This window comes from Bos indicus, chromosome 11, assembly GCF_029378745.1.
Source record: "Bos indicus isolate NIAB-ARS_2022 breed Sahiwal x Tharparkar chromosome 11, NIAB-ARS_B.indTharparkar_mat_pri_1.0, whole genome shotgun sequence".
Lineage (NCBI taxonomy): Eukaryota > Metazoa > Chordata > Mammalia > Artiodactyla > Bovidae > Bos > Bos indicus.
Window position 1 is genome coordinate 75,680,816 of NC_091770.1, and position 23,868 is coordinate 75,704,683.

General features: G+C 39.6%; 1 long non-coding RNA gene across 2 annotated transcripts in view; it reads left to right on the top strand.

Annotated features, from left to right (window-relative positions):
* LOC109566348 (uncharacterized) overlaps nt 1-23,868 on the top strand; it is a 134,841-nt gene that overhangs the window by 25,835 nt on the left and 85,138 nt on the right. Inside the window, exon 4 of one of the 2 annotated variants that reach the window (XR_002181789.2) lies at nt 15,132-23,225. The exons of the other annotated variant lie outside the window; for it this stretch is intronic. This is a non-coding gene — a long non-coding RNA (uncharacterized lncRNA). Of the gene's footprint in view, nt 1-15,131; nt 23,226-23,868 lie in introns of those variants that run through there. 2 annotated transcript variants of the gene reach the window in all.

The following is a 23,868-nucleotide window of genomic DNA, read 5'->3' on the forward strand; positions in this document are numbered from 1 at the left end:
CGTGGACAGATGAGCCTGGTGGCCTACGGTCTGTAGGGTCACAAAGAGTTGGACACAACTGAAGTGACTTAGCGTGCATATATGTATCAGTGAAAGAGGGTGGAGCTAAGGGATTAAGAGTAGAAATTGCAACACAAAAAAAGTAGAAGTTCTCTGTCAAGACATTAGGACAGCCTCTTAAAAGTAAGTTTATTAGCTGGTTATTAATAAATATGTGTTTTCTCCCATTGGAATCCTAGTCTCTGAGATCTGAGGAGACAGGAGCACCTGAGGGCTCCTTTATTCGATAGGTGCATATTATTGGTGACCCTTGGAGTCCAGACATCATGCAGTCATGACCCACCTGGGTGCCTGCTTCTTGTCTGAGCAGAGGTTCGCCTGCTTCAACTCTCACGGCTTTATGAGCACTCCTGCCGGCAAAGGTTGGATTTTGCAGCTAAGTCTAGACTTGGGAACCTGCAGGGAGGAAGATTTCTTGTGGAGAAAACATTTTTAAAATGTAAACTCAGTATTTTGGCAAAGAGTTCTTTTTCTGCTGAAGGAAGGCAGGGCTAGTGCACAGATGTCCACAGTGTAATGGTCTTAGATAGAATCTGTACCACAGGCCATGTTGTGCAGAGCACAGGAAGTGCAAACTGTGTGTGGATTCACACATACACTCGCACAGCAGATGCACTTTTTTTTCTCTCCAAAGTGTGGTTGAGTGATTGCTGGGGTATAAGCAAGAGTCACCCTGTGGTCTGGCCTTCACTAATCTGTATGTCTTTCCTGGAAGGAAGGCTTTAGCTGTTCAATTTAGTTTTGTTTACTTAAAGTGTTGTGTTTGAACTTTGCTGCATGCCTGGAGGCTAGAGGGACAGGGGGAAAGGCATGCATTCTAACTAAATCCCAAAGCACATCACATCAATTCAGACACGGACCGTCAGGACCATCTTTTACTCCTGGAAGCAAGTAGGGGTGGAAAAGAAAGTTCTTTCTACCCTGAAATGATAGAAAGGAAAAAAAAAAATGTTTGCAAGTGAAAATTTATACAACAAAATCTTGTATCCAAAAATATAACAAAACTTCCAGAAGAGCATTCTGAGCAAATTTCCTGTTCCATTGGTTCCGTTTCAAATTATTGTGTGTCCCTAGTTGCCTGCTAGTTTAAGTTTTTGTTAGCTCAAGAATATGCTCTCACTCCTTCTGATTTAAGTAATATTAATTGAGGCTTTCAATTACATCCAATGGAAATTTATTGTGGTAAAAGGAGAGGAGTCATTTAGACAATCTGTTTATTAGGAACATTCGAAAGGGTTTACTTTTCTGTCTCAACAGCAGTACTTACAGATCAACCTTCCAGATTAATAAAAAAAAGATTAGCTCTCTCCCAAAATATTTCAAACAGCTTATAGTTTATGAGAGTACAGTTTACTCTGCAAAGAGATTGTCTAATGACCAGAGTTCACAGGAAGAAAAGTTAAAATACAAAGAAAACTAGGTTGTGGGGTTTCCATAATGTAGAAAATATGGAAAAAATTAAATCCAGTTTTTGAGAGGTCAAGGGAATCAACATCATTATCATAACAAAAGCAACCAGTGATCAAATATCTTATGTTTTATCAGTTTGGTACAATGCCCAGCAAACCAAATATGCTTAATAAATTTTAAATGATATCAACAATATTCCCTTGCTACTGAGAAACAGTATTATCACTTTGGGAAGCTTTATTAACCCTTTAAGTATGGTTATTTCATTGAATGAAGAGGGGAAAGGGTTCATTGGACAGCAGAGGTAAGGTGGAAATGATACTTCTTCCCATAATGAACAGATGTCTCACTTCTCATTGAGTTAATCAATTCTAATATTATTAAGCACAAGCCCAGTAAATCTGCCCTTGTATTTTTCTGATACAAATACAATATACCTACCACTGCTCAATATCTTTCATATGTGAAGTAATAAAACTGATTCAATATGAAATCTTGTACTTTACATGTAAATTGGATTGCTATGGGCCATTAGACTCTTTACATAAACAATATATTTTGTTTAAAAGAAAACTGTGCTCACTTTAACATTCTGAAAGTTCATAATGGGCAAAACCACATTAGCAGAGTAAATGGTGTCGGGAAGGAATCTGGCATGGCCAACAGAGGCATAAAGTAGAAAAGAACCTTAACGTCTAGTAAAATAATTTTGTCCCATGGGTGGTTTTAAGAAAATGGCTGCCAACAGGTGAGAGCTCACTAATGTCAGGGGTAATTAAAAACCTTAATTCTGGATTGATTCTCTGAAGCATTCACAGTGTACTATGCCCAGAGGCTGAGGCAGAGAAGCCTAACTAAGGAAGCAAGTTATTTGCCTTTCTGAGAAGACAGCCATTTCCGCTCAGAAAGGTGATGACATATTGAGGCCAAGCCTGGCAATATAATATGATGTCACAGGATCCATTTTTGATATTAGATAATAGCCTTCATTCTGGTAGGTCAGCATCTCATTCCTTGGCTTATTTATCTGCATTATGTATGAAAGCTGCACACCAGAATTCGTAGACAAACCTTACCCAAGTGTACTGCGATATTTGCATCTTGGCCTCCTTTGCAACACTGATCCTTGTGCTCTGCCACAGCTGTCAGAGTAATGGCTTTTCCCCCCCTTTTTATCTGGGTTGGCTTTATTCCCAGATTCCAAATGAAAGAGACAGCATTTTACTTGACCACCCCATTCCAACCGTTAAATACTGTGCCTTCAGGCTCCGATGCTCTAATGGTCGATTAAAGTTGATAACAGTCTGTCCAATTTCCATTTTTTAACATTCAGCTTGCTGAAATTGTAATATTGTAAAAATCTGAAGTCTACAGGACCTGCCTGAGAATCTGTTTGGACGTCAACACGTAATAATAAACAAGGGGAAAAAAGTAATGCCAACAGCCCTCAGCATCTACAGAGGTTGTGTTAGCTACATAAGATAGCCAGGTTTGTATAGATTAGAAGTCGCCAATCTATCATACAGTAAGTAGAATAGAGATGCTCATGGGGTCATTCACAGCTATGAGGGCAAATATCCTCAAAAACTCTCTAAACCAATGAACAGCCTATGCATTCTCTTCCCTACCTGCCTTACCAAGAGCTCAGTCTTTCTTTGGTCTTATTAACACTCTTTCTTGTTTGGCAGACACAGAAATTATAGCTCCTGGACTTCATTGTTAGAGATGTTGTTGTGGGATGAAGGGTCACGAGGGTACAAATCTAATTGAAATATTTTTAAAAATCTGATTTCTCAGGGGATCAGAATAAAATAGTTTGAAATAATCTCTTTTGAAACCAACAGTGGTCTTTCTTGAGCCTTAGAAAAACAAAACTAAAACCGGGGATTCTGAGATGGATTTGTAGACCAGTAGAACTCAGAGATAAGCAGTTTGGTCTCAGTCTTCTAAGTGATGGAAAAAAATAACACTTTCACCATGAATCATAATCCCTGTGTTTGTAATAGCAGCCGCTACCCAGTCCCTTCCATTGTACTAGTCAGCTTGCCTTTCTTAGCCACGCTTGGGATCCTTCCTCTGATCGTGGATGATCTCCCAGAGTTCTCATCTTTGAGTCTAGGCTCATTTTTTCCAATCAATTGCTCAACTCTTGGATACTTTTTTCATGCTGGAGAAGCGATTGCCCATTTTCTGAGTCTTTGCTGCTAAGTGCAGATGAGTCCCTCAGATTCTGAGAAATTTATCACTGTCGATAAACATGACATTTCTGGGAATGTGGCTTCAATCTCCTTTTTCCTAGGCAGGCTGAAATGATGACCAAGAAACTGAAAGGGCCAAATATTTCGTTTTCCATGTTATGACCACATCATAGAGCCTGTGCTTACTTTTTCAGACAATTTTTTTCATCTGAAAACATGGATATTATTGCTTATTCATAAAAAAGACTCTAACACTATCAAACTGTTTGAACTCTATCTCTTGTCCACTTCATTTTTGTCACAGGGGGATCTTTGTATCAAGGAAAGCAGGTATTTATGTTTGCTCATATGCAATGAGATAAAAGAAGAGTATGCAGAAATTTGGGCTTCCCAGGTGGCGCTAGTGGTAAAGAACCCACCTACCAATGCAGGAAACATGAGATGCGAGTTCGATCCCTGGGTCTGGAAGATTCCCTGGAGGAGGGCATGGCAACCCAGTCCAGTATTCTTGCCTGGAGAATCCCATTGACAGAAGAGCTTGGTGGGCTACAATCCACAGGGTCGCATAGAGTTGGACACAGCTGAAGTGACTTAGCACAAACTCAGGCATGCAGAAGTTTAACATCAGAAACTGATGTGACTCCAGGAGATTTCTTCCTCTGATTTTGAACTGTGGTGGCATAAAGTCTGCCCCCCAGCACATAAGCACTGATGATATTTGTCTTTATTGTTGTTTTTCTTCATATTAATGAAAATGTTGGTGCTAATGTTTATTGCTGAAATGCTTCTGAACTCTGGGAAGCCCAGGCTTCCAACAATGAGTGTGAATTAAAGGGGAGACATACTCCATCTTCTGGACATGTCTTCACTTCCCAGAATTAGCTATTGATATTTGCCGGGTAGAAGCTTGAGGTCGCAAACTTTCTGCCTCAAAAATCCATTTGTTTACATGTTTTCTCTACTCTCATCAATTTTCTTTTTTTTTTTTTCTTTAATGTTTATTTATGTATTTGACTGCGCTAGTCTTCGTTGTGGCACACGGGATCTTTACTCATGGCATGCGGGATCTTTTTTCAGATGTGGCATACAGGATCTTTAGTTGCAGCATGTGGGTTCTTAGTTGTGGCTTGTGGGATCTAGTTCCCTGACTAGGGATCTAACTTGGGACCCCTGCATTGGGAGCAAGGAATCTTAGCCACTGGCCCACTAAGGAAGTCCCTCATCAATTTTCTTCTACCTTTTGGAGATCCATGAAAAATCTAGCACATTAGATGATGACGATAACAATAGTAATAATAATACCAGTAGCAACAAATGCTTATATAGCATGTGCCAGATAGTTTTCCAAGCACATGACAAGGATTAATTTATTTAACTCTTATGACACCTTTGTGAGTTAGGTACCATTATCATCCTTGTTAAACAGATGAAAGAACTGAGGCACAGACTGGTTTGCCAAGGTCATATAGCTAATAAGGGGTCAGGTGAGATCTGAACCCAGGAATCTGACTTGAGAGTCTTCTGCTTAATTTATCCTATGGGTGACCATGTTAGTTTGCTTGGGTTGTCATAACAGAATACAAGTTGCATGGCTCATTAGGCAACAGAAATTTATTTTTTTAGGCTAGAATTCCAACATCAAGGTGTGGGTAGGTTTGGTGTCTTCTGAAGCCTCTCTCCTTGGCCTGCAGAATGCCTCCTTCTTGCTGTGTTCTCACCTGGTCCTCCCTTAATATACAAAATATACACCCCTATTTTCTCTTTGTGTGTCCAGATCTCCTCTTTTCGTGAGGAGATGAAACAGTCATAAATCCAATCAGTCATATTGGATTAGGGCCCACACTAATGGCCTCCTCGTTTTAGCTTAACCACTCTTTAAAGGCCCTATCTCCAGTTTGGGCCATCACAGTGGACTTCTGAAGATCTGCTTTCCTGGCCTTTGTGTTTGCTGCCTTGCTTCGTTGCTGGGTATCTCTTTTTCTTACGTCTCTACCTAGCACACTACTCTGCTTACTTGCCCAGACTTTCTATCCACAGAGGCCCATACCTTGCAGACTTAGTTCTACCTGACAACCAGATTCAGCCTCATTTAAGAGCCCATTTCTATCAATATGATCTGTGACACCCGGAATGAGGCACTGCCCAGAACCTCCGTTGGGGTTACTGAGTGATGCTTGGGTCTTCTGTCCCATTTCTGCTGGGTGTGCTTGGCTGTGAGGTTTTAATCATTGGTTTTCTGATCATCCCTCCACATTCCTTGTAGGACGTGAGCTCTGGCTTCAGTATCAACTTTGGGTTCTGCTACTTCACAAAGTTCAAAATTCCTTGGAGTAGACTCAGCTCTGAAGTGCCTTCCACAGTTCTTTAAGGTGATGCTTGATAATGCAAAGTGAGTGGGAAAGAGAAAGTACAATAGGAGGTTAGAGGAAAATAGAAAATAATCAGAATCATAATGAGAAGAAAGCAAGAAATAAAAAAGTCTCTTATGTAGTGTTTCTTCTGGATGGGATAATTTGTAGGAAAGTGTTTGAAAAGCCTTCCATGCTCTCCAGTGGGAGGTGGCATTATTATTATAATTGTTGCATTTGTTTTTATTATTCTCACCTCAGGATTCTGGTTTCTGTCAACGGTGAACATATAAATCGGTAGGTGGATTGTACCAGAAGGCTGGGGTGCCATTGAACCACCGTGGACAGGCAAATTGTCTTCTTAGAGCTTTTGCCTGTCCTGTGGGCATCCTGACGACTGAGGGAACATTCAGTCCCTCTTCTTGAAGGAGCAACTGAAAGATGAAGGGAAAGATCTGTCTGTGCTATAAACAGGGAAGGGGAAGGGCCAGTTCCCAAATCAAGGCCATGCGAGATTAGTTCAAAGTGCGGGGGGAAAGTACAGGCCACCAAAACACAGAACAATTCCAGCCTGCAAAGGGGTCAGAGAGAATCAGAAACACTCTTGCAAATATAGCAGAGAAGGAGGTGAGGCGAGAGAAAAAATAGGACAAGTCATAAGTGGGAAAGGGGATTGAAGCTAGTAATGACTCAAAAACGGCTGAGCTGCCGAACCTATTTAAAAATCCTCTTAAAAACAGAAGCAGAGAAGAAAAGGAACATGGACGGGAGTGACACAGGGATGACCTTGAAGAATAATTAAGCCAAAACCGAGTGAGGGGCTATTTTGTAGCTCAAAATGTAGAGAAATCAGTGTGGGATGGCAGGGTTCCTAAGGCATTAAGGGAGCTTGCACTCTCTAAGCTAATTAGTTCACACACTTACAGCTATTCTGGGGAAAAGTAATAGGGATCTAAGGATACTTGGAGGAGAAGGGAGTATAAAAGGTGGTTTCAATCTTAAACCGAGACAGAAACCTTATGGAAATGCAGTTCAATAGAGCTGATGTCAACACGCAATGCGGGATGTGAAGGAGGGACCCCAGCATCCAGAGGGTAATGGGATCCTTGGCAAGAACCATGATTGATTTTTTTCAAGAACAAAGCAGGCCCAACAATTGATTTTTTTCCTCGTGTGCTGGAATTGGCCGAATTTTAAAAGATAGCATAAATCTTTGAACTTTACTTACACATTTGGCACCAGGGTTCACATCATTTATTTCAAAGCTGGGTTACCTTGGCTCTGTGGGCCCTTGTCACATGAATTAAGAGTGGCCAGAAGACCAAAGCAGAGGAGGAGACAGACAGAAGTTTATTCTGCTCATAGTAAGGTGGGGAGTAAATCCTTAATGTTAATGAAGCCTTCAGGTGGTTCTCAACTGGGGGATTCTGATAATTCCTTCAGAAAGTGAAGTCTTGAACAATAAATTGAGAAAATTGTAAGATGAATTTTGGCTGAGGGCAAGAACTACTATCTTAGTAATGTAAGTGGGCTTGGAGAATTCTTGCTTTGGATGGATGACTGAACTGCATGAATTCTCATGTTCCTTGTATAGTGAGTATTTTAGAATTCTAGAAAAAGTGGCTATTATAATTTAAAAAAATTTTTAATGGAGTATAGTTGATTTACAATGTTGTGTTAGTTTCAGGTGTATAGCAAAACAAACCATAAGTTTATTTTCTACATCTGTACCTCTGTTTCTATTTTATATTAGATAAGTTCATTTGTACCCCTTTTTATAGATTCCACATATAAATGGTATATGATATTTGTCTTTCTCTGTCTGACTTATTTCACTCAGTACAACAATCTCTAAGTCCACAATCTATAACTCACCTGAGTTCCTCCATTGTTATTCCTAACTTGAGTCTGATTCTATTTTTGGTAGAGCCTATACTGTGAAATTTTCCACAGTTTACTGTGATCCACACAGTCAAAGGCTTTGGCATAGTCAATAAAGTAGAAATAGATGTTTTTCTGGAACTCTCTTGATTTTTTGATGATCCAGCAGATGTTGGCAATTTGATCTCTGGTTCCTCTGCCTTTTCTAAAACCAGCTTGAACATCTGGAAGTTCATGGTTCACATATTGCTGAAGCCTGGCTTGGAGAATTTTGAGCATTACTTTACAAGCATGTGAGATGAGTGAAATTGTGCGGTAGTTGGAGCATTCTTTGGCATTGCCTTTCTTTGGGATTGGAATGAAAACTGCCCTTTTCCAGTCCTGTGGCCACTGCTGAGTTAGGAGATCCAACCAGTCCATTCTAAAGGAGATCAGTCCTGGGTGTTCTTTGGAAGGAATGATGCTAAAGCTGAAACTCCAGTGCTTTGGCCACCTCATTCGAAGAGTTGACTCATTGGAAAAGACTCTGATGCTGGGAGGGATTGGGGGCAGGAGGAGAAGGGGACGACAGAGGATGAGATGGCTGGATGACATCACTGACTCGACGGACATGAGTTTGAGTGAACTCCGGGAGATGGTGATGGACAGGGAGGCCTGGCGTGCTGCGATTCATGGGGTCTCAAAGAGTCGGACATGACTGAGTGACTGAACTGAACTGAACTGATACTGTGAAAATGCAGAGTAGGGCAAAATGTTAGGGATATAGAGGCTAAGAGGAATACATAATCTAGTATTTTATGACAATTCAGAAATCCCCATGGGCAAAAATACATGAAGTCTGTGAGATTCTGAATGAGTAGAATGAAAAAGTAATCAACATTGATAAAATGAAAGATAGGCTGATAGATCAAATAGAAGATCCTGGCTTATGCCACACAGTAGGCCCCAAAATAAAAAGATAAAAATAAACTCCTACTGGAATGTCCTGGCTTGTGATTATCCTGAAAGTCTCCCTCCTTGTATGTTTCAATACCCTGAAGCCTTCAGGGCAGAATTATTTCCATTGTGTAGGTGAGAATATTAAAACACAAGCCAAAAGGGACTTTCAATTTTAAATCCTCCATTTGAAGAGCTTGGAAGTCATCACTGCCATTCTTACAAAAAGAAAAAAGCTGAGCAAATTGAAAACCAACTTTTTCTTGGACCAGCAGAGAATTATATTGGGGAGCAAACCAGCACTTTGAAATCTAGAGAGACAGGTGAATACAGAAAAGTCACACTGAAATATGCTTACCTGGAGAACAAAAGTAAAATAGTTTTTTTTTTTTTTTTAACATTTCTTACTCTTAATTCATCTAAAAGATAACTGTTGAGGTAATCATAGTAATAATTTACTTGTATAATGTAATTGTACTATTTGGTTTATGGATAAATGAAATGACTAACAGAAGTATAAGGGACCGGGAGGAGGAATTGGGAAAACTATTATAAGGTACTTTTACTAAATGTGAAACAGTATGCCTTTACTTGAAGGTAGGCCTAGATTAATTTAAAATGTGTATTTCAAACTCTAGGGCAACCACTAATTTTTTTTTTTTAAAGAATAATTGATACACTAAGAGAGGAGAGAAAATGGATTCATGTAATTAAAACCAGAGATAGCATGAAAAAGATGGGGAAAAGAAACAAGTATAATGAATAGAAATAGCTACAAATATAATAGGTATTAATCCAACTATATCAGTAATCCCTTTAATGCAAATGGTCTAAATACACCAATTAAAAGAGAGAAATTGTAAGAGTGAATAAAAATATAAGAACCAACTATATTTTGTCTATAAGAAAACCACTTTAAATGTAATGTTTTAGATATTTTCAAAGTAAAGGGATGGTAAAAGACATATAATGCTAACATTAATCAAAAGAAAGCTGGAGTTACTGTATTAATTTCAGACAAAGCAGACTTCAGGACAAGGAAAATTATTAGGAATAAAGAAATTATATAATAATATTGGGGTCATAATTATATATTAACATAGGAGTCAATTATCCAAGAAGACATAATAATCCTTAATGTATGTGCAACTAACACATCACAGCCAGTCCAAGTCTGCTTAGTGGTAGCTTTGGTTATACCTGTCTGGATTCCACCAGGGACATTTAGTAAGCTTTGAATCACAGCAAGATTCCCCTCCCAGACTCAGAACCCTGCCCAGGCCACAGGCAAAGACTCTTGGGATGGGAACACCTAGTTCTGGGTTGGGTCTTATACACCTCCAAATTTTAGAAGTCCCTGCAGTCTGGCAGGGGCCCCTAAAATTTGGGGGTGTATGAGGGCTTCCTTGGTGGCTCAGTGGTAAAGAATCTGCCTGCCAATCCAGGAAACGTGAGTTTGATTCCTGGGTTGGGAAGGTCCCTGGGGAAGAACATGGCAACTGACTCCTGTATTCTTCCCTGGGAAATCCCATAGACAGAGGAGCCTGGAGGGCTACAGCCCATGGGGTTGCAGAAGAGTTGAACATGAGTTAGCCACCAAACAACAAACTAACAAAAGAGTGCCAAAATACAAGACAAAACTGACAGGGCTACAGGAGAAATGGAAAAATCCATGCTATGGTTGCAGACTTTAATACCTCTTCCAGTCATTGATAAGTAGTTTCAGAATCAGAAATGATATACTTGATCTAAATAGCATTATCGATCAACTTGATCTCATTTACATTTGTACAATATGCCATCCCATGACAACAGAATATACATTTTTCTCAAGTTCACATGGAATAGTGACATTCTGGGCCATAAAACACATCTTAACAAATTAAAAATAATGGAAATCATATTAAGTGTATTCTCAGACCATAAATTAACTGGAAATCAGTAACAAAAAGATAACTGGAAGATACTCAAATATTTTGAAATTAAACACAACACTTGTAAATAATACGTGAATAAAAGAAAAAAAATCTCAAGAGAAATTAAACATTATTTTGAACTAAATGAAAATAAAACATCAAAATTTGTGGAATGCAGTGAAAGTGCAGTGCTTAGAAGGAAATTAATGTGTTTAATGAGTATGATAGAAAAAAAAGAAATATATTAAATCAATAACCTAGCTTCCACCTTAGGAAACTAGAGAAAGAAGTACAATTTAAGCCCAAAGCAAGTCAAAAAATAATACAAATCAGAGCAAATGTCAACGAAGCTGAAAATAAAGTAATAGGGAAAGTCAATAAGACCAAAATCTCATTCTTCAAAAATAAAAATAAAATTGATAAACATTTAGTCGGGCTAACCAAGGGAAAAAAAGACACAAAACTTCCCAGATAAAGAAAGAATGTCCCCACTGAGTCAGTGGAAATTAAAAAGATAATAAAGGAATGCCATGTATAACTCTATGTTCAATAAATTGATAACTTAGATTTATGGATCACATCCTTGAAACACATGACCTGCCAAACTCTTCCAAGGATAAATAGGTTATATGAATAGCCTAGATGAATCTCTTTAATATATATTAAAGAGGTAAAATCAATAATTAATAATCTTTCAAAAGAAGAAAGCATCAATCCTAGATAGTTCACTGGTTGATTATGCTGTGTATTTACAGAAGAAATGATACTACTTTTCAACAATCTCCTCCAGAAAAAGAGAAGCAGACAGAATACTTCCTGATTCATTTTATGAAGCCAGCATTAACCTGATAAAAACATCAGATAAAGATATTATAAGAAGAGAAAACTACATCAACATAGAAGCAAAAGTTTTCAACAAAATATTAATTAATGGAGTCAGACATGATATCAAAAGTATTATACAGCACAATCAGATAGAATTTATCCCAGGTATGCAAGGCTAGATCAACATCAGAAAATCAATCAGTATAATCCACCACATTAACATGTTAAAAAGAAAAGTCATATGATAATAGAAATTGGTACAGAGAAGGCATATGACAAAATCCAGCACCAGTTCATGATAAAAACTCTAAGGAAACTAGGATTAGAGGGGAAGTTCCTTAGTTTTATAAAGAACACCTACAGAAAATCTCCAGTTGACTTTACTTTTAGTGGTGAGGAACTTACTCCTTAAGATTGGGAACAAGTCTCAGATGCCCTCTCCTGCCACTCCTATTCACCATCACGCTGGAGTCCCAGCTAATGCAAAAAGATAATAAAAATTTATACAAATTGGGCAGGAAGAAATAAAACTGTCTTTGTAATTTGTATATTTTTTAATAATGGCCATTCTGACTGGTGTGAGACGATACCTAATTGCAGTTTTGATTTGCATTTCTCTAGTAATTAGCAATATTGAGCATCTTTTCATGTTGGCCATCTGTATGTTTTCTTTCAAGAAATAAATGTCTATTTAGGTCTTCTGCTCATTTTTTGATTGTTTTTTTATTTTATTATTTTTTTTTGCTTTTTGATATTAAGCTGAATGAGCTATTTGTACATTTTGAAAATTAATCCCTTGTTGATAGCATCATTCGCAAATATTTTCTCCCTAGACTGTAGATTGTCTTTTTATTTTGTTCATGGTTTCCTTTGCTGTGCAAAAGCTTTTAAGTTTAGTTAGGTTCCATTTATTTATCTTTGTTTTTCTTTCTATTACTCTAGGAGGTGGCCCCAAAAATATTGCTGTGATTTATGTCAGAGTGTTCTGCCTATGTTTTTCTCTAGTAAGTTTATAGTATCTGGTCTTACATTTGGGTCTTTAACCATTTTTAAGTTTATTTTTGTGTATGATGTTAGGATGGGGTCGCTAAGAGTCGGACACAACTGAGCAACTTCACTTTCACTTTTCACTTTCATGCATTGGAGAAGGAAATGGCAACCCACTCCAGTGTTCTTGCCTGGAGAATCTCAGGGATGGGGGAGCCTGGTGGGCTGCCGTCTATGGGGTCACACAGAGTCGGACACGACTGAAGTGACTTAGCATAGCATAGCATGATGTTAGGAAGTGTTCTAATGTCATTCTTTTACATGTAGCTGTCCAGTTTTTCCAGCACAACTTATTGAAGAGGCTGTCTTTTTTTCATTGTGTATTCTTGCTTCCTTTGCCATAGATTAATTGGCCATAAGTGTATATATTTATTTCTGGGCTTTCTATTTCACTCCATTCATGTAATATATGTCTGTTTTTGTGCCACTACCATACTGATTTTGTTACTATAGCTTTGTACTATAGTCTGAAGTCAGGGAGCATGATTCCTCCAGCTCCATTCTTCTTTCTCATGAGTGTTTTGGCTACTTGAGTATTAGGGGTCTTCTGCATTTCCATACAAATTTAAAATTTTTTTGCTCTATTTCTGTGAAAAATACTACTGGTAGTTTGATATGGATTTCAATGAATGTACTCAAGTTCAGTGAATGTACTCAAGTTCAGTGACTCGAGTAGTGTAGTCACTTTAACAATATTAATTCTTCTAATACAAAAACATGGTATATTTTTCCATCTATGTCATCTTCAATTTCTCTCAGCAGTATCTTATAGTTTTTGGAGTATGGGTCTTTTGCCTCCTTAGGTAGATTTATTCTTAGGTATTTTATTCTTTTGATACATGGCAAATGGGGTTGTTTCCTTAATTTCTCTTTCTGATGTTTCAATGTGAGTGTATAGAAATGCTGGAGAGGGTGTGGAGAAAAAGAAACCCTCTTACACTGTTGATGGGAATGGAAATTGGTATAGCCACTATGGAGGACAGTATGCTGCTGCTGCTAAGTCACTTCAGTCGTGTCTGACCCTCAGCGACCCCATGGACTGCAGCCTACCAGGCTCCTGCGTCCATGGGATTTTCCAGGCAAGAGTACTGGAGTGGGGTGCCATTGCTTTCTCCGGAGGACAGTATGGAGGTTCCTAAAAAACTAAAAATATAGTTACCATCACTTCAGTTCAGTTCAGTTGCTCAGTTGTGTCCAACTCTTTGCGACCCCATGAATCACAGCAGGCCAGTCCTCCCTGTCCATCACCATCTCCCGGAGTTCACTCAAAACTCATGTCCGTCGAGTCGGTGATGTCATCCAGCCATCTCATCCTCTGTCATCCCCTTTTCCTCCTGCCCCCAATCCCTCCCAGCATCAGAGTCTTTTCCAATGAGTCAACTCTTCTCATCAGGTGGCCAAAGTACTGGAGTTTCAGCTTTAGCATCATTCCTTCCAAAGAGCACCGAGGGCTGATCTCCTTCAGAATGGACTGGTTTGGATCTCTTTGCAGTCCAAGGGACTCTCAAGAGTCTTCTCCAACATCACAGTTCAAAAGCATCAATTCTTCGGCTCTCAGCTTTCTTCACAGTCCAACTCTCACATCCATACATGACCACTGGAAAAACCATAGCCTTGACTAGACAGACCTTTGTTGGCAAAGTAATGTTTCTGCTTTTGAATATGCTATCTATGTTGGTCATAACTTTCCTTCCAAGGAGTAAGCATATGATCCTGCAATCCCATTCCTGGCAATGTATCCAGAGAAAACTCTAATTCAATATGATACATGCATCCCACTGCTTATTGCAGCACTATTTACAATAGCCAAGACTTGGAAGCAATCTAAATGTCCATAGACAGATGAATGGATAAAGAAGATATGGTATATACACACACACACACACACACACATGTATGTATGTATATGTATATACAATGGACTATTACCTAGCAATAAAAAGAATGAATAATACCATTTACAGCAACATGGATGGACACAGAGATTATCATATTAAGTCAAGTAAGTCTGAGAAAGACAAATATATAATATTAATGTTACTTATATGTGGAATCTGCAAAAAGGATATGAGTGAACATATTTACAAAGCAGAAATGGACTCACAGTCATAAAAAATAAACTTACAGTTACCAAGAGGTATAGCTGGTGGTCATGGGGGGATAAATCAGGAGTTTGGAATTAACATATACACACTACTATATATAAAATAGGTAAATGACAAGAACCTACTACATAGCATAGGGAACTATAGTCAATATCTTATGATAACGGATATTGGAAAATCCATTATGGAAAAATGGATATAATGGAAAAAAAATCTGAAACAGTGTATATATATTATATCTGTATATAATATATATATAACAGTATATATATGTGTGTGGATATAATGAATACTTTGCTGTAAACTTGAAACTAATAAGACATTGCAAATTAACTATACTTCTGTTTTTGAAAACACCCATATAAAACAAAAAATAATTAAAAAACTATTTTTTTTTGTTTACAGATGACATGATTGTCTAAAACTCCAAAGAACTGAGAAACAAACAACTCTCAAGGAACTAATCAGTGAACATAGCAAGGTCATAGGACACAAGCCTAATATTCAAAAGTCAAATGTTTTCTTATATACCAGTAATAAGCAATTGAAATTAAAACAATTACAATGGCACCAGAAGCTGAAATGCTTAGGTATAAATTTAACAAATATGTACAAGATATATATGTGGAAAACTACAAAACTTACGAAAGAAATAGATGAAAATCAATAAATGGAATAATTCTGTGTTCGTGGACTGGAAACACAGTCATGAGAAATATTAATGAGAGGGCTGGGACTAAAGCTTCTATTTTCAGATCCTCAAACCAGAAAAGAACTTTAATTTGAGGGACTGGGTTTGATGACTTCTTAATAAGAACAACTTTTAAAAATTAGCCTATTGATTAATTGTCTGATTTGTTTATCTTTGCTGTTAGAAGGCAATGCATGCTTAGAGTGAAAAATTCAAACAGTATAAAAGGTTATGAAAAGTAAGTTTTTCTCCATTCCAAGAAGTAATTATAGTTATCATTTTCTGGTATGATTTTCCACAAACATTCTAATCATATACTATCTTTCAGAAGTGAAATCAGAGCTTGTAGCTCAAAATGCTAACAAGAATGTTGACTTTTTCATTTGTGTAATCTTTGTAAACCATACATATGTGGAAACTTTTACTTTCCAGTTTGAATTGTTCTATTTTTTTTTAACAGAGTACTTACCTAATTTTGTTGTTAACTAAATCATAGTTAATTCATAGCTACTAATTTTATAGTTAACATGTAAAATTTCTGATGTCTACTGCCTTCTATTCTGTTTGGGCAAATAATTCAAAAATGAGGTCACAGTTGGTGAGATTTTTCCCATTCTTTCCAACTGGGCATTGAATGTGAATATGTATGTGGAGCTTGACAAGGAGAAATTAGCTAGAAAAGATGGAAAGCAAGAGAGAAGAAAAGATATCTTTCTTCTTATGTGTCTCCAGGTCCTCCTGGATGTCTTAGGAGGGGCACAGGGGTGTCCTGGGTCATAAGATGTTTCCTGTGGACAGCACTATTCTGGAAACACATTAGAAGCAGTGGTCAGAGCCTTAAGGTGCAGCAGGTCTTTAAAACCTGATTTCTAAACCTTTTAGAGGCCTGAGCCTATAGAATTTTCCAGGGTCTGATTGTGGGTAGGGAAGCTGTGCATCTTTATAAACATCCCTCTACCTTCCCATTCAGAGTCTCATAATCTTCTGCATTCAGCAAAGTCAATGTGAAGTGAAAAGGGAAATGTACAGAGAGCACGAATCCATCATGACCATCTTCAATACCTGGCCCTGATGAAAACCAATTCTATCTTCCTAGTTTTCCTGTTCATAATGTCCTGCAAACCATCACAGACATAACATAGTTTAGAAAGCAAACTACAAGCCATTTTAAGGAACTTAAAAATTAGTCTAAGAAGGAGGAGTTTGCTATGCAAGAATGAACACTGTGATGATGCTGGTACATAGCAGTTGTCTTGACCAATGTCATATATGAATTCTGCATCCTGGGATTTCTATGTGTTTTGAGGTTGAAGCAAACAGGGTTCTGTTCTTTAAGTCATAGCACAAGCATTAGTGTGGGGCCTGTGCTGAGGTTAGGGCTGAAGTGAGGTCTGGGGCAGGGTTTGGAGAAAGAACAGGGAACATGAAAAATTGGAGACTGGCTTCCTGTTGCCCTTGAAGAAGTTAAGATTAAGGAGGGGAGGCGGAACATTTGAACAACGTTAAAAGCATTATTTTAGCAGAAATCAAATAACATGTCAATATCAGGAATTCCTTGAAGGGTGCAGGAGCTTGTGTGGGAGTATAGAGAGAAGCAAAGAGGATGTGGTCGGAAGATTTTACGCTTGCAGAGGGCTGTCTAGAGGCATCTTTCAGTGGTGATTGGCAGGCTGTCCTCCATTCACTATCTGGAGGCTGTGTGTAGCAAGGTCATATTCCCAAACGCTCTGCTTTTGTAGTCCAGCCAGATGAGGCCTCATTCACTGCTTAGAATTTATGGGATGCCCTGTTTAGAAGTCCTTTGGCTTAGTGACATTTCTATAATACAGCACTTTGTGACTATACAGAATGTGCAGCCCACTACCATGAGCCCCAGGGGGAATCAGGTGGTTCTCGTGTTGATCCCTTGAAGAGCTGACTCATTGGAAAAGACCCTGATGCTGGGAAAGGCTGAGGGCAAGAGGAGAAAGGAGCTACAGAAGATGAGATGGTTGGATAGCATCACTGACTCAATGGACCTGAGTCTGAGCAAACTCAGGGAGATAGTGAAGGATAGGCAGGCCTGGTGTGCTGCAGTTCATGGGGGTCACAAAGGGTCAGACAGAACTTAGCCACTGAACAACAACTCTCCCTGGAAAATATTGGTTCTCATCTTTCCAGTGCTCATACCTTGGTGAGGATAATGTAGTTGATATTTTTGGTTCTCATCATTTCTCAGGGGAATAATTGTGTTTTCAATGTCCTCTGAAGAACGCCTTGGATTGCTCTGAAAAAGCACTATCTGAGCCCAGGTGTCCATCACATCTGCAGATGTGAGGAAGGGCAGCCTGGGTGAGTCAGATGCCTCCCGTCACCCAATGAATCACCTGGAAACCTTATTAGGAACTTTCCAATGACAGGCTCCCATATATTTACTTGACATCACTAGGTTCTTTTGACTCTAGCTTGCTCATCTCAGAAAGTAGGAAGGTGATGCTGGGTGCTGTCAGCTGTTATGTGTCTGCTCTGGGGATCTCATGGCCATGGAAGTGTTAATCCTTAACCAATGCATTTTATTTTATTTTATTTTTTTTGAGACTGAGAAAGGTAAATATCTTGTTTTTGAACCTCTTACATATTGGGATATAATCTTAGTGATTTTCTTTTGAACAATAAAGTGATATTTAAGCAACTGACAATTTTCTGTGAAAGGATATTTTTAGTTTAGAGGTACTTATCTTGGGTGGGTGTATTATTTTGGTCCAATTCATTTCATTACTATTGTTTATATTCTTTGTATGGTAGATTTTATATAAATTTCAGTTCAGTTCAGTCACTCAGTCGTGTCTGACTCTTTGCGACCCCATGAATCGCAGCATGCCAGGCCTCCCTGTCCATCACCAACTCCCGGAGTTCACTGAAACTGGTCCATTGAGTCAGTGATGCCATCCAGCCATCTCATCCTCTGTCGTCCCCTTCTCCTCCTGTCCCCAACCCTTCCCAGGATCACAGTCTTTTCCAATGAGTCAACTCTTCGCATGAGGTGGCCAAAGTATTGGAGTTTCAGCTTTAACATCATTCCTTCCAAAGAACACCCAGGACTGATCTTCTTTAGAGTGGACTGGTTGGATTTCCTTGCAATCCAAGGGACCCTCAAGAGTCTTGTCCAACTGTATGCTGTTTCAGTAGTTTTTCTTGAATGTGATTTCTAGGTTAAATCTGTCTGATAATTACCTCTACACTGTTGGTGGGTCCAGCCCAACATTTTGGATGATGTACTCTGCATATAAGTTACATAAGCAAGGTGACAATATACAGCCTTGACGTACTGCTTCCCAATTTGTAACCCATGATACCATTACCATAATCAAAATAGATAGGTGTGTTTAGAACCTCCCAAATTTTTTTAGTACTCCTTTGTTTTGGTGTGTGAGTGTGTGTGTGTATGCATGTTAAGAACACTAACCAAGAGATCTACTGTCTCAATCAATTTTACGTGCACAATGATGTATTAACCAAGGCACTCTGTAGTGCATCAGATTGGTAGAAATGATTTTTCTGGCATAACTGAAACTTTACTTCCATTGAACAGAAACTGCATTTCTCCCACCCCTCAGCCCCTGGCAGTCACTCATGTACTCTCTCCTTCCATGGTTCCATTTTAGATTTGTCATATGAGTAAAATCCCATAGTATCTGTGTTTCTGGACTGGCTCATTTCACATAGCATAATGAACTCCAGGTGCATCCATGTTGTCTCACAAGGCTGAATTCTTTTTGTGAGTCTGAATCATATTCCAGTGTATGTTGACGCCACATGTTTTCCCTCCACTCACCTATTGATGGACTCTTGGTTCATATCTTGGCCGGAGTGAACATCAGAGTGAAGATGTCTCTTTGAGATACTGATAACAATTCTTTGGATGTATCCCCAGAAGTGGAATTTCTGGATCATATAATTGTCCTATTTATTCATTTTAAGTTATTATTAACTTCAGCAAAATTTGCTGCACACAGATTTTCTAGTTGCAGCAAGCAGGGGCTACTCTCTAGTTGTGGAGCATGGTCTTCTCATTGCAATGGCTTCTCTTATTGCCCAGAAAAGAGTCTAAGGTGCCTGGGTTTCAGTAGTTGTGGCACAGGGCTTAACTGCCTCTCAGTGTGCAGGATCTTAGTTCTGGGACCAGGGATTGAATCTGTGTCCCTTGCACTGACAGATGGATTCCTAACCACTGGATCACCAAGAAGTCTCTCTTATTTTTAATTTTTGAAAAACCTCCAATTTTCTCTTCTATAGGTCCTGCATTATTTTATATTTCCAACCAATGCATTTTAATAGTGTCAAGTTCAGAATGGAAAGGAGCTTGGTGCTGGTGCTAAGTCGCTTCAGTCGTGTCCAACTCTGTGCGACCCCATAAACGGCAGCCCACCAGGCTCCCCCATCCCTGGGATTCTCCAGGCAAGAACACTGGAGTGGGTTGCCATTTCCTTCTCCAATGCACGAAAGTGAAAAGTGAAAGTGAAGTCGCTCAGTCGTGTCTGACTCTTCGCGACCCCATGGACTGCAGCCTACCAGGCTCCTCCATCCATGGGATTTTCCAGGCAAGAGTACTGGAGTGGGATGCCATTGCCTTCTCCAGGAAAGGAGCTTAGTGGTATCTAAAACATTCTGCAGTCTCAAGTTAGGAGCAGCTCCTTTTCTGTCCTAGAATTTTATGTAAGGACCTACTGTTTATCCTGGCACTGTTACTCTGTGCCAGGCACAGTGCTTTAGACCAAGCATTAGATCTCTCCTCTAATTCTTTCATTTAGCTCTCACTTTAAATGAGGCCCAATCCCAGGTGGCGCTAGTGGTAAAATATCTGCCTGCCAGTGCTGGAAATGCCGGAGATGCAGGTTTGATCCCTGGATTGGGAAGATCCCCTGGAGGAGGGCATGGCAATTCCAGTATTCTTTCCTGGAAAATCCCATGGACAGAGGAGCCTGGCAGGCTACAGTCCATGGGGTTGCAAAGAGTCTGACACGACTTAGCACACCCCTTACAGGTGAGGAAACTGAGGGGATGCTTTAAGAATGCTTTCTTAGTTAACTCAGTCAATGTCCCATCACTGGACTGTGTCAGAACAGTGGAAACACCAAGTTCACCTTCCTTTGCTATTTTTTAATTTTTTAAATTAATTAATATTTTTTGGTTGTGCTGGGTCTTCGTTGCTATGTGTGGGCTTTCCAGTTGCAGTGAGCAGGGGCTACTCTTCATTGTGGTGGGTGGGCTTCTCACTGCAGTGACTTCTCTTTTTTTGCGAAACAAAGGCTCTAGGGTTCTTGAGCTTCAGTAGCTGCAGCACTTGGGCTCAGTAGTTGTGGTTCATGGAATGCAGAGCGCAGACTCAGGAGTTGTGGCGCATGGGCTTTAGTTGCTATGTGCGATGTGCAGTAAACCCATATCCGTTGCATTAGCAGGAGGGTTCTCATCCACTATGCCCCCAGGGAAGCCCCACTTTGTTACTTTTTAGAAGTCCTCATGCAATGTGGATTCATCTGAAAGCATTAAACTCAGGTTTGTTAACCTCAAGGAAGATGTGCTAGGTGTGGGGAGCAGACTGTTTATATCACCATTGAAGATGTTTGAGGACTAGGGGAGAAGTTTTGATTCAGTATTCACCTCTCTTCTTCAGTGAATAACACACAGATTTCACCAAATTTACCCAGTGCCCACAACCCCCATAAAACATTTGTTGTGTTCAGTTTCCCTTTTATCTGTTGGCCTAATTCATCTGTAAGCCCATCTTCAACCATTCTTTCTTTTTCAAATTGTTTTCTTGTTATCTGCCTCCAAACTGATTATCTTACATTATTTAGCTGTTTCTGAATAAGATTATACTTGGAATTAAATTTTTTCCTGCTCCATGACATCAATAAAGATAAATAAATTCAGTACCAAATACAAGGAAGAGATAGCTTTGCTATTTCTTTACCGAAACCTGCAGTTTTGCACTTCTCTAGTTTGGGGGAGTCAAGTTCAGCCCCATGCCAGCCTTTATCATGTGTCCGTCTGAACCTTAGTTTTGATCTCTGGAAATCAGTGATAGGTATGAATCATATGTGTCCAACCATCTCAAGGCTGTTGTGAGGACAAAAGAAGTTAATAATATGCTCCAAAGTACTTGGAATATATATGAATCTATATATATATATTCATTGGCATATATACAGATGAAAGGTTGTATGAGCAGTTGTAGCACTGACCTTTCTCTTGTGTCTTCTGCCCTGGCCCTCTCCTACTCACACTCAGTCTCAGATGTGTTGTCATGTCTCTCTGAAGATCCCATTGAAACACCCTATGTACACTTGTTGTTGTTCAGTGACTCAGTCATGTCTGACTCTGTGGTCCTATGGACTGCAGTATGCCAGGCTTCCCTGTCCTGCACCGTCTCTCAGAGCTTGCTCAAACTCATGTCCATTGAGTCAGTGATGCCATCCAACCATCTCATCTTCTACCATCCCCTTCTCCTCCTGCCTTCATTCTTTCCCAGCATCAGGGTCTTTTCTGATGAGTCAGCTCTTCACATCAGGTAGCCAAAGTATTGGAGCTTCAGCTTCAGCATTAGTCCTTCCAATGAATATTCAGGATTGATTTCTTTTAGGACTAACTGCTTTGAATTCCTTGCAGACTTGAAGACTCTCGAGTCTTCTCCAACACCACATTTCAAAAGCATCAATTCTTTGGTGCTCAGTCTTCTTTATGGTTCAACTCTCATATCCATACATGACTACTAGAAAAACCATAGCTTTAACTATATGGACCTTTGTCTCAGTTCATTTCCAAGGCAAACCACTCAATATCACAGTAATCCAATGCCGGAAGCGGGCATATTGCATATTGAGTGCATATTGCATATTGAGTGCAGCACTTTCCACAGCATCATCTTTCAGGATCTGGAATAGCTCAGCTGGAATTCTATCACTGCCGGTAGCCAGCGTGAGGAACCCCGCCCATGACAAAGGTCATGAGGAAGGAGGCTCGGCATACGCAAAGGTGGGATCGAGCCTCAGGAGTCCCCCATCTACCCCCAAAACCAGAGTCTGCCTACTTTCTGCTTTGTGCTTTCACCTACACCTCTGACTTTACGGGGGGCTGTCCCCCACTACCTCTCTCTGAAAAAAGGAGTTAGCTTACAGCTCCAGTTAATAATTCCTGGGTGTGACAGTGTTTAACCTACAAACTCCTTTGGAAATCCTCTAGCCTGCCTGAATAGGTTTTTCCAGCCACATGTGATTGTTCAGAACCTCCCAACTGTGAGAGGCAGGAGATGTTCTAAACTGTCTAAACACAGATTCTTTTGAGTAGTTAAAAGATTGATTAGAAATTGTATTGGTGAAGGGATTTTCACTTGTTGGGCCAATGTTTGCTGCTAAGTCTCCATATCCCTTACCTGCTGTGACCCTGGCAGTGTATTGATTAATATAATTGGTGTAAGTAGTAGCTTTAATGTTTGTAACCTGGGACCCTTGAGTTAATTCTTTTTCTTGTTATAGCCCACCACATCTTTGCGCTGTAGGAATGCAACTTTATCTAATGCTTTTGGAGGGTGGCTCCTGACCAATCACCTTTAGAGAAAAATAAGTTTTCTGAAGAAAAGGTCTTAAAATGTTAACAGGCCTCTGGGCCAGAAGATGATGCAAATCACCTAAGCTTTTGCATATGATAAGTTTGCAGGAAGAAAGCCTGGCTTGCTGCAAGACTCTACACCTTCCCCCATTATCCTCTATGCATAACTTAAGGTATAAAAACTACTTTGGAAAATAAAGTGCGGGCCTTGTTCACCGAAACTTGGTCTCACCATGTCGTTCTTTCTCTTACCTTCTGGCTGAATTATTCAGCCTCTTTTCTCCACTGAATTTCCTCACTGAGCTATCCTTATTTCAGCCTCTTTTCTCCACTGAATTTCCTCACTGAGCTATCCTCATTCTATTACTCTTTATATCCTTAATTAACGTTTAATTAAGCAATTGTTTCCTGATCCTCGCCTACGCCGTCTCTCCTTCGAATACCCTGGATCAGCCGGGGCTGGTCCCCGGCAATCCAAGTCTATGCCCCAATCACTAATGCCAAGGAAGCTAAAGTTGAACGGTTCTGTGAAGACCTACCATACTTTCTAGAACTAGCACCAAAAAAAAAAAAAAAAAAGCTGTCCTTTTCATCATAGGGAACTGGAATGCAAAAGTAGGAAGTCGAGAGATCCCTGAAGTAGCAGGCAAGTTTGGCCTTGGAGTACAAAATGAAGCCGGGCAAAGGCTAACAGAGTTTTGCCAAGAGAACAGCCTGGTCACAGCAAATACCCTCTTCCAACAACACAACAGATGACTCTACACATGGACATCAGCAAATGGTCAGTACCAAGATCAGATTGATTATATTCTTTGCAGCTGAAGAAGGAGAAACTCTATACAGTCAGCAAAAACAAGACCAGGA